Source organism: Eublepharis macularius, chromosome 7, assembly GCF_028583425.1.
Source record: "Eublepharis macularius isolate TG4126 chromosome 7, MPM_Emac_v1.0, whole genome shotgun sequence".
In the NCBI taxonomy this organism is placed as follows: Eukaryota; Metazoa; Chordata; class Lepidosauria; order Squamata; family Eublepharidae; genus Eublepharis; species Eublepharis macularius.
Genome location: NC_072796.1, coordinates 98,950,116 through 98,962,655, shown reverse-complemented (window position 1 = coordinate 98,962,655; position 12,540 = coordinate 98,950,116).

The window sequence follows — 12,540 nt, the reverse complement described above, 5'->3', positions numbered from 1 at the left end:
GAGCCTTTTGCAGGTGGCTCCGCTTTCCCCGGCCACAGTTTCAATGCATGCTTGGCCCACCCACCTCACCCTGTTTTACAGCAGGATTAGTCGGCTTCTGTTTCCAGAGCCAGGTAGGAATTTTTCCCCCTTTTCCCTAATTGGCTTTGGGGAAAGTGGTTTTTTCGCCTACCTTGTACTAATGGCAGGGTTTGAGGTATTTGTTGGGTGTGGCTGTTTCACAGTATCATTGGCAGGAAATTTGTGGGAATAGGATGCGGGCTGGTGAGCACCCAGTGGCGCTTCCCCATGGCTGGGGAACAGGGTCTGCCATCAGTGCGATATGCTTGTGATGGCTACTAAAGCATAGGCAGATGCCTGAGGGGATCCCCAGGGACAAGGCCTTCCCTCATGCTGTACGGCTGGGGCGTTAGGTGCTTGATGGGGGTTTCCATGGCCTGGCTGGCTGGGTTACAGCCATTCTAGAGATGGCCTACACCTGGGGCTTTGGGGCTCGCCCAGGCAGGTCAAGGCGGAGGTCTGGGATTGACCCTGTGGCTTGACCTGTACCGCTTAGTTGGCCCTTGCCATAGTTTTGTTAATGGCCATTTTAATAAACGGCCCTTTATTCCAAGCCTGTGTCTGTCTCTTCATTCCGGCTGGGGTTGCAATGTTGAAACTCTGCAACTGCTACTCTGCTAAAAATTCTGGAAGAGGCTGTCTGCAAAAGAGCTGTTTCAAAGAAACAAAAAATTGCAGATGAGCACTGTGTCTTTAATAACAAATGGACTACTGAGTACTTCTTTTGTTTTAAACAAGGATAAAGCAGTTTGCCTATTATGTCTTGAAACTGTCTCAGTATTAAAAGAGTACCATGTTAAAGGCTCTTTGAATCCTGTCACAAGAGCTACTCAATATATAAGGAGAGGTGCAAGTGAACAATTTTAAATTCTTTTTTAAAAAAATCAATGTTTTTGCAACAAAATAGTTTTAGAAAGCATGTTGAAGAGAACCTATCTACTCTGAGGGCCAGCTATCATGTTGCTAAATGTATTGCTGAGAGAGGTAGGCCATTCACTGATGGTGAATTTATTAAAAAGTGCATAGTTAAAGTAATGAAGGAAATATGCCCTGATAATATATCATGTGTTAGTTGTGTCAGTTTATCTGCATCTACAATCACCAGGGCCGATTCCACACGACTTACCTGAACCCGGGACATTGCGCTACGTTGCGGATCTTGCTGGGGAAAACGCGAAATATTGCGTTTTCTCACGCAAGTTTTGCGCGACGTTGCACAAAACTCGTGCGAGAAAACACGATATTTCACGTTTTCCCCGGCATGATCCGCAAAGTAGCACAACGTCCCGGGTTCAGGTAAGTCGTGTGGAATCGGCCCAGGTACGTTGAAGAACTAGGAGAAGAACTGCATATGTCGCTGATTGTCAAGGCAAAAAGTTTTGATTTTTTCCCCCTTTGGCATTAGATGAGAAAAATGACATTATAGACACTGCTCAACTACTAATATTTACCAGGGGGATAGATTCCAGTTTCAGAATTACAGAAGAGTTGTGTGCACTGCAGAAAGGCTCTACAACCGTAGAAAACATTTTGTAGGCCAGTGTCAAAAAGGGGGAGGAGAACTAGGAGACAAGGTGACAAAATATACCAGACAACCATGATGTAGTTAAAAGAGGCCACAACTTTATTGATTTACAGCTTGAGGAACATTGGCGCTGCATAGGGCACTGATCCAAACTTTGGTTGACCTGCCTGTCAGCTGATAACCACCATGCACCTCAGACCCTTGCTGGGGGTGGGGGGGTGGGAAACATGGAATGACAGTTAGCAGGATACCATGTGGGCATACACCCCTGTGTGGATCCCCTGCTATTTGGAAGTGAGTCGGACCTGACAGCCCCCGAGCTGGGCATGTACCTGCCATGCCGCACTTCCCAGACCCCTCAAGGGGATCCCCATAATAGGGAAGCGGAGCTCATACAACCTATTTCCCCCGCAAATGGATCACTGCCCAATGCCCAATCCTGCTCCCTCCGAAGTTGTGATAAAGTTTCGGGCTTGGTGAGATGCTGGCCACAAGCCAAGTGTCGGCTGGCGGGGCCCACCTCCCTTTACAAAGGATGGTGGTAGACCTGAGAGGAGAGTGTGCCTCCCAGGTCTTCAGACCTCTCTCTGCCCCTCACCACCCGAGCCAGCCTGTTCTGATTGGCTGACCCTGGTGTTTGAATCTGGGTGGCACAGGCTGCCCCGCCGAGGCCACAGGAACCCCTCGCTGCCCTACAATGTGGTGGCCACCATACGTCCCACTCCCTTCCCTATGCAGCCCACAGCTGAGTCCCCCAGTTATGTCTGGGGGCCAGCATTTCTTGAAGGTGTGTGATTCAGTAGAAAATATCAGTAGAAAAAATATATTTATATATATTTAACAATGATGAGTTATTGAAATTAAATGGTACAGTTCCCATTCAATTTCACTGCATCTTACTAAACAAGTCTTGTTTAGTAAAATTCTTCACTGGGAAAGTGTGATATGTATTGTTATATCCAGCATAAATTACATCAGGCATCATGGCCTTACTCATTGTCAGTTTCAAAATTTCCTCTCAGAGATAGAGGCAGAAAATGGAGATGTATTGTACCATGAAGAAATCAGGTGGCTTAGCAGAGGCAAAGTCCTCAAACATTTTTTCAGTCTTCATCATGAAGTTGATGTCTTTCTCAAGGAGAAAAGAAAAGGTCAAGAAGTACTTTCTGACCTTGGATGGATTTTTGATTTGGCTTTCTTAACTGATACCACAGAGCGTCTGAACACACTGAATCCAAAGTTGCAGGGAAAAGGAAAGCTTGTGTGTGACATGTATTCTACTGAAAGCTTTTGAAGCAAAACTAAACATTTTTGTGAAGTAAGTTAGTGAAAGTAACTTTTCAAACTTCTCATGATAAAGTGGACTAAAATTTGAGAAGGATGGGAATTACAATTTAATGCTGAAAGACATGTGAAAGCACTGAACCTATTGCAGGTGGAATTCCAGAACAGATGCAGACGCAAGTAACTTTTTTCAGATGGAACGAACTGATTTGCAAGCCAGTGATCATCTTGAGGACATTTACAAAGAAAATAGTCTGTTCAATTTCTATTGTGGTCTATCTGATATATTTATCGACCTAAAGAAATTTGCTGCAGGTATGTTCACAGTCTTTGGCACCACATACCAAACAAACTTTTTCCAAGATGAAATTTGTGAAATTCAAGTGTAGGTCAAGACTTATAGATGAATATTTCCATGACATTTTAAGGGTGTCTGTCACCATCACAGCAACAACCCCCCCCCCCAACCCAGCAATACACAATCATCGTTACAAAACTCCAGAAAAAAGAATTCCACATGGATACTCCCTGAGGGCCGCAACTCCTCATTGGACTTTTACATTGAATGCTTCCGTCAACGTACTCAGGCTGAGATAATTGACAAATAACACCTAAAGCAGAACCTCAGCCGTGCAGAAAGAGATGCCATAAACAGCCTCCAAAATAATTCTGGCATCGTAATCAAGGAAGCTGACAAAGGTGGAGCAGTTGTCATCATGGACAAACATAACTACATACAAGAGGCAGAAAGACAACTCTCCAACACAACATTCTATAAAATACTACCTTCTGACCCCACGGAGCAATACAAAAGGGAACTCAATAAAATATTAAAAACACTCCCCATGGACATACAAGAATGCATCCATACGGACACACCCCAGGAACCATGACCAGGAAGATTCTACCTACTACCCAAAATTCACAAACCAGGTAACCCAGGATGCCCCGTTGTTTCAGGAATAGGCACTATCACAGTAGGAGTCTCAGGATACATGGACTCTATCCTCAGGCCCTATGCCACCAGCATACCCAGCTATTTACGGGACACCACTGACTTCCTCAGGAAAATAGAGTCCATTGACAACCTACCAGATGACACCATCCTAGCAACCATGGATGTGGAGGCTCTGTACACCAATATCCCACATGCAGATGGACTGCAAGCCATACGGAATATTATCCCGGACAAAACCACAGCACACCTCACCACTGAACTTTGTCACTTCGTACTCACTCACAATTACTTCGAATTTGGTGACAACTTATATCGACAGATTAATGGCACAGCCATGGGCACACGCATGGCACCACAATACGCTAACATATTCATGGCGGACTTGGAGCAACGCTTCCTCAGCTCCCATCCACTGGAACCACTACTATACTTAAGATTCCTGGATGACATCTTCATCATTTGGACCCATGGGAAGGAAGCCCTTGAGAGATTTCATCAGGACTTCAACAACTTTCACCCTACTATCAACCTAAGCCTGGACCATTCTACACAACAGGTACACTTCCTGGACACCACTGTACAACTACATAATGGACGGATAAATACCACCTTATACCAGAAACCAACAGACCAATACTCATATCTACATGCCTCCAGCTACCACCCTAAACATTTACTCGGTCTATTGTCTACAGCCAAGCCTTACGTTACAACCGTATCTGCTCCAATGCTCTTGATCGAGACTCCCACTTAAGAGATTTACAACAAGCATTTTTGGGGCTACAGTACCCACCAAATGAAGTGAGGAAACAAATCAACAGGGCCAGACTAGTACCCAGAAACAGCCTGCTCCAGGACAAACCTAAAGGAACTAACAACAGAACACTGCTGGTTGTCACCAATAGCTCCCAGCTCAAACCCATCCAACGTATCATCACTGAGCTACAACCCATCCTAGAAAATGATACCTCTCTCTCAGAAGCCCTGGGTGGAAGACCTTTCCTTGCCTACAGACAGCCCCCCAACCTTAAACAACTTCTCACTTACAATCATGAATCGGTTAGCAGAGTCACCAGCACAGGTGCCAGCTCTGCCCCTATATCTACCCAGGGAATACAATTACAGGACCCAATGGCATCAACTACACTGTCTCTGGCTCTTACAGCTGCTCATCCTCCAATCTGATATATGCCCTCATGTGCCAACAATGTCCTTCTGCTCTGTACATTGGACAAACCAGCCAACCTCTACGCAAAAGAATAAATGGACACAAATCTGACATTAAAAATGGCAACGTCCAGAAACCAGTGGGAGAACACTTCAATCTACCAAAACATTCCATCAAAGACTTAAAGGTCGCTGTAGTTCAACAGAAACCTTTCAAAAACAAAATCCAAAGGGAAGCTGCTGAATTGGAATTCATATGCAAATTTGACTCTGTCAAGCTGGGACTGAATAGGGACTATGAATGGTTATCTCATTATCACAGGTAACTGATTTCCTTTACAGAGTCAGGGTCAGGGGGAGTCCAGTGGCACCTGGCATGGGCTTTCGAGGACTACGGTTCTCTTTGTCAGATGCATCTGGCGGGGAGGACTGTGGTTATCGAGGGCTTGTGCTGCAGTGCTGCTGAACTCTTTTTGATTTTGCTACTACAGACTAACACGGCAAACTCCTTTGAATCTTTACACAAGCAAACTGATCCCCACACCAAAAGGAGCTGTCTGCATCTCTATATCAAAGGAGTTGTTTACATCCCCCCTCTCCTTCTTCCCCCCTTCCCCCCCTCTCCTCCTCTATATTTGGCCAGTTTCCTTCTGCCCTCCATGCATCTGACGAAGAGAATGTGATTCTTGAAAGCTTATGCTACAATAAAATTGGTTAGTCTTAAAGGTGCTAGTGGACTCTTTTTGATTTTGCTACTACAGACTAACACGGCTAACTCCTCTGGATCTATGTCTATGTCAAAACCTTGACTTGGACATTAACAAAATTACTAACCTACCTGTTTAGATCAACAGTAAACATTCAGAGGTCAATGAAGAAATGTTAACTTGAATGCAATCCCTTTTGGAACAATATTTTATTGTTGAATCCTTTTATCTAGCTACACAAGTTTACCTAGTCACTGTGATTTTTTTCACAGTTTTCTGTTAGCCAAGGCATGACATTTTGATTTAAGATTTGGCCCTCTTGAGGCATTGGGGACTCTAATGAGTCCCCATGTGCCAAAAAGGTTGGGGACTCTGTCCTACGGGATCCGCTGCCATTGGCTCTGTGGCTGTTTAACAGAACAGAGCCCTGTTTAGCTGTATCTCTAATATTTCATAACTTAGAGAAAGCTGACTATATGAAGAACGATTTCTGCATTGGCTACTTGTTAAATCTAAAGTGGCCATAACTTGGCTTGGGGAAGCTCAGTGTGTTTAAAAGAGATGTACTAGCAAAATAAAAAGAGTTAAAGAGATGGTTCAAAACAAGCACACACTTTTTCAAATACATGAATAGACGTTGTACACTCCCATGATTGCACACAGAGAATGTTAAGCATGGCTTTCTATAACACAGACAGCTACAGTAGTGGAGGCACTGTCACAATCAGGAATGGCTACTTTGTTTGTTCGCAAAATATTTCTCCATGTAACCATGTGCCCAAAGACAGGGAAGAACATTCTTGTACACGTGAATAGCTTGCTACTTTGATGGAGGTTATAGAAATGATATCATTAATAATAATTTACTATTAAGCATTTATTATTAATAATAAGAAGAATATTTTATGAAAAGTAGTCCCTATATTGCAAGTAAAATAATTGGCATTCAGGGAGCAAGCAATCAGTCATCAAAATAAACAGGAAAAAAGCAAGTAATCACCAAAGGAAAAACAATGTTTAATTTCTTATGTGTGGTTAGATGGAGGGGAAAGAAAGAGTCATGAGAGATCAAGACATACAAATCTGATATATAGGAAGCAATCAATCAAGACATTGTCAAAATAGATGTCTTATTTAGGGGATATGTTTTGCTTTAAATTGCTCTTAAAACTGGTATCTTTTCTTTACCTGAAATTAGGCAGGCAGCATGTTTTAGGCAGGTTGTATAATCCCTGAGATTATCAAAATTGGATGGAAAACAATGACATAACACCCAGAAATGTGTTTTCCATTGAAACTAAAAGAAAATGAAATGAAAAATTCAACAACGAATGACACGTTAGAAAAACCAACAAAATTTGCACCCAAATGGAAAAAATTACAAAGCTATCTCTTGGTTTTGTGTAAGTGTTGTGAAGCTCTGAAAATAAGTTAGCTTTGTTTCTAATCATAGCAATATGTTTTCAAGAGTGACTGAGTTTAAAGTTGTTAAGTACGGAATCATGGCTAAAACAGCACAGAATCCATATGAATTTGTTCGTAGAATCATGTAGAATGTCACAGTCAAAACTAGGCTGAATGAATTTGAGATTAGTCCCCTTTATAATAGCTGTGACAACCATCAACACACCTACAGTTTGACCTTAGTTCAAACAGTGTTCAAGACTAGACATGGGCATGAACCAAAAAAAATTAATGAATCAGCAGTTCGTGCTTCGGTGCTGACGACGATCCTGAAGTCGTGAAAAGCAATGAACGTTTTCCATTGCCAAAACGGTTTGCGGTTTGTGGTTTGTGGGCACCAGAACGGCCCCCCTTGCACTTACAGAGCCCATTTTCACAGGGAGTGTGTAGCAGACTCTCCAGCCAGCAGCCAAGTTTGGTCAAGATTGCAAGAGGGATCTTGGAGTTATACCCTCTCCAATCCGAGGCCCCCAAGAAACCCCCACTCGATACAGTTAGAGCCACCAGTTGACGTTGGCCCAGTGGACAAGGGGTGTACTCAAAGGTGGGCCGCCTCCCCTCTAGGGGGCGGTGGGTATGGCCACTTGCTGGTGGCACCCCCCATGTGCCTGCCCACCAGGCCTCAGAGGAGCACGCCTTTATTGCCAGCGCAGGCCGGAAGGCAGGTGACGTCCCCTCTTTTTTTTTCTATCTCTATCATTTTCTACATACAATTCTCTAACTATGTAACATTCTCTAACTGTAAACATACATTCTCTAACATATGTACACACATTCTAGTGTATGTTCATTATACTTATACATTCTCAATTGTTTGTCTCCTCTGTTTTTTATTTCAATCCTTTTATCTATGGATGTGTCGTGTTCTGTTCGATTCAATATCTCTTTGTTGCAGTCACCTTCTGTTTCTAGATCTAGAACAGTCGATATGTATGTACCCTTTTCTATCTGTTTCTCTGTATCTTTCTCTTACTGTCTATTTGTCACTTTCTTTCTCTCTCTGTTTCTTTCTATGTGTTTTCCACCACTATCTATCTGAATCTATATCTTTCTATGTATATCTGCCCTTTCCTATTTCTTTCTACCTCTCGCTGTCTTTTTCTCTCTTTCTATAACTATATCATTTCCTACAAACCTTTCTCTATCCTCATCTATATGTATGCTTGTATGTCGATCTTTTTCTAGGGATTTTGTTTCTTTCCATCTATATGTCTATCTTGTTCTGTCTGACTCTGAATCTGTCTGTAGCATTTGCATGTCATTTGGAGGGGAGTGGCAAGATCCCCCAGCAACCACGTGGCCTAACCTGAGGGTCCCACTGGGGAACAGTACGGTGGCAGCCAACAGCACCCACCTTCCTGCCTTGGCAGAAAGGATGGGAAGGACATGAGATGCCATTTGGAGGGGAAGTGGGAAGATCCATCAACAGCCATGAGGCCTGCTCCGAAGCTCCCACTGAGGTACTCTGTGGTGGCAGCCAACAGCACCCACCTTCCTGCCTTCGCGGAAAGGACGGGAAGGAGAGGAGATGTCGTTTGGAGGGGTTGGAATGCTCCAGAGAGGGACAGGTTGAAAGAGGGTCTGCGAGGTCGGAAGATCCCAAAAGCTGCAAGGCCTCCTCCAAGGATCCCACTGAGGAACTCTGTGGCAGCAGCCAACAGCACCCACCTTCTTGCCTTTGTGGAAAGGATGGAATAGGACAGGACTGGAGAGGTCGTTGGGAGGGGACTGAGTGTTCCAGAGAGGGCGAGGTGAGAAGAGGGACCATGTACTTGTGTGGGAGAGGAGGGCCGAGCCCGAGGCTTCCTGGCCACATTGCGCAGCAGGACTGGGACGGAGGGACCCAACATCCACCTTGAAGGAGTGCGCAGACTGCTGTGGCAGAGGCTTATCCGCTCCCCGTGTCACAGTGGAGGCTGTTGCCAGCATCACTCACCTTCCTGCATTCACGGAAACGACGTGACCTGTCATGGTGGCATTACCCATTCACCCCTACCCAGAGGGGACCGCTGCTGCTGTTGGCAGGGGTCACCATGACATACAATTTTATGTGCAACAGCAGTTGATCTGTCCCTCGTGGCCAAAAGCCGAAGCATCGTACAGCACCCACCTTCTGGCCTTCATGGAAAGGGTGTGAGGGAGAGGGACCCATTCCCCCCTGCTCAGAGGGGGCAGCAGGTGCTCATGGAAAGGGGGGCATGCGGTGCCACACTAACACCAGCAACAGCAGCAGAGATGCTCCTCGTGGCAGAAAGCAGCATCAGATCGCAGCACCACACCGTCCTGCCTTCACGGAAAGGACATGACTGGTTGTAGCGGCATTACCCATTCACCCCTGCCCAGAGGGGACAGCCGCTGCTGTTGGCAAGGGCCACTGTGATGTGCAATTTCATGTGCAACAGCAGTTGATCTGTCCCTCATGGCCAAAAGCCGAAGCATCAGACTGCACCCATGGCCTTCACGGAAAGGGTGTGCCCCCCTGCTCAGAGGGGGCAGCAGGTGCCTATGGAAAGGGGGGGCTATGTGGTGCCACACTAATACCAGAAACAGCTCCTGAGCTGCCCCTCATGCCCAAAAGCAGCAGCGGCAGACCTCAACCACCTTCCTGCCTTCACAGAAAGGACACGTGACTGGTTGAGGGACCCATTCCCCCCATGCACAGAGAGGATAGGGGTGCACCATGCAGCTCAAACCTGGCAGCTCAGCAAATGTGTATGAGCTGCCCCTCGTGGTCCAAAGAGGTGGCCGCAGACAGCACCCACCTTCTTGCCCTCACGGAAAGGGTGGGAGGGACCCATTCCCCCCTACTCAGATAGGACACCAGGTGCCATAGACGGGGGGGTACCATGCAGTGCCATTCTAACATTGGCAACAGCAGCAGAGCTGTTCCTCATGGCCAAAAGCAGCATCAGCTGGCAGCACCACACTTTCCTGACTTCACGGAAAGGACAGGATGGGAAAGACAGGAGAGGTTGGGAGGCATCTGATCAGATCCAGAGAGGGAGAGGTGTGAAGAGGGAACGGGAACTTGTCTGGGAGAGAAGGCAAAGGGTCACCAGCCATGGAAGCAGCCCCGAGAACTGAGGGAGGATTGAGCCCGCTGTGGAGGAGCTGGGCCTACAACCCCAAGGTGGCTCAGAGCCTGGGTAGGTCCAAGTCCATGGAAGGGTACCCCAGTAGGACATGAAGGGCAACATGTCCACCAGGTCCGGGTGCAGACATGTGCAGTGGGGACAGAGGAGGTCTCCCAGGTGGGAGAACACCCGCTCGCTCTGCATGCTGGTGGGAGGGCAGGATAGGATGTTGGTAGCAATGATGGACAGGTCCGGTCATCGGTCAGATTTCCTCGCCCAATATTGCAACGGATTGGCATGGGGGGGCTCGGGGGGCTCAGAAAGGTACTCACGCACCATGGCCCCCACCAAGTCCTCCACTGAAAGGGACGTGCCCACCGTGTAGCAGCCAACCACGCAGCCCACAGACGAGGCCTGGAGATAGAATGGGGCTATTTGGGCAGCTCTTCACTGGTGTGGCTGTCTTCCCACCTTCTTCCTCTCACCCTCACCCTCCTCTACCTCCACTGCCTGCCCCTCGCCCCTGCCCGGTTCCTTCTCTCCTGCCTTCTGTCTCTGGAAACAGAGCACCACTCTGCAGAGCTCCTTTTTCCGCTGCTGCAGCTGATCCGCCTGCATGGTGATGCCGCACTTGATGCGGGGGTCACAGAGGGAGACCAGTTGGTACGACACCTCACAGCATAGAGGATGCAAGCATTCAGCAACGCAGGCCTGGATCCTCCGGACAAAGTCCCGGAGCCTGGGGAGCAGCTCTTGCTCATGCTGGAGCTTCTGGGCCAGAAACTGGTTGAGGCCATGGATCAGAGAAAGGACCTCACCCAGGCTGGCCTCATAGGAGCACAAGAGCTCAGTGGCATCCTTGAAGGATTTCAGGATCTGGGACATCTAGGCAAGGAGTCTCCAGTCCATGGAGCTGAGGCTCAACTCCTCTCCCCTCCTCAGCACATCTGAAGAGGACAGGATGTCCTGCAATGGGCCCCTCTACTCCACCAGATGACATATCATGTCATAGGTGGAGTTCCAGCGGGTGGGCAGGTCCTGGAAGAGTTGGTGCTTGGGGTCCCCTGCCTCCCCTTGCCTCTGGAACAGCTCACGGGAAGAGTTTATGCTGCGGGAGAAGTGGGAAGCAATGCGGCGACAGCTGTCCCGCAGGTTGAGCGTCCGCAAGGTTCCCTCATCCCAGCTGTCCCTCAGCTTGCTCCCCAGCCAAGCATGTCCCTCATCATGAGGTGCAGCTTGTGCACCATGCACACCAGGCCCGGGAGGGATACCTCTTTCAGGGCTGCCAACATGTTGGCTCCTGCATCCATCACCATGAAGCCACGGACAAACCCTTCCACCCCGGATGTCCACTCACTCAGAGCCGCCTTTACAGTGGCGGCGATGTTCTTCCCGGTGTGGACCTCATCCATCCCCCGGGCCTGAAGAAGAACCGCCCTGTAGCCCAGGGTCAAGCTGGGCACCTTTTTACGGCTGCCAGATCTTGGCCTGGGGCGGCTGAGGTCCTCTGGTTGCCACCAGTGGGCAGTGATGGCAAGGTACCCATGATGGCAGCCACTCCACAGGTCAGCCGTGAAGTGCACCATTCTGCCTTGGGTGGCCGACAGCTCTCTGCACACCATGTCTCGCACTGACTCGTACAGGGCAGGCATGACTCGATGCCCAACGGTGCTCCGTGACGGCATAGAGAACCATGGGGCAAAGTGCTACAGCAGCTGTTGGAAGTCCACACCCACCACAGCCAATAGGGGGAAGCCTTGCAGGGCAAACATCTGCGCCACCACAGGAACGCCCGCCTCCTGAGCCCTTGACCTCACGCTTTTCAGCGGCACCACCCCCGAGCCCAATGGAACAACTTCCCCCAGGGTGGCCTGCCTGAGCCTTCTGCTCCAACCAGCCGCACCCTCGGGGCAAGGCTTCTTGCTCTGGGTGCATTCTGGATACCCTCCCACCAATCATGGATCAGACGAGCTGGTGGCCCTCGGTCTCCCCCCAAAGGACATTTCGCTGGCCAAGGACGAAGACCACAGGCTCAGGTGGTGCCTCTTCAGGTGCCTCTTCAGCGCCATTGATGACAGGTGCTTCGGGTCATTGCCCCTGCGCATGAGGCCATCACACAGACAGCACCGCACCACGTGGGGGTCAGTTGGAAGGGACCGAAAGTGCCTCCAAACATTGAGGTTGAACTGTGGCCCACTAATGGTTCCAGGGGAGGGAGGACGAAGGGTTACTGCTGGATGTGCCATGGAGCTGGCCATGGAAGGCAGAGTGATGGGTGGACTGCAGGCAAGGACAGCTCCA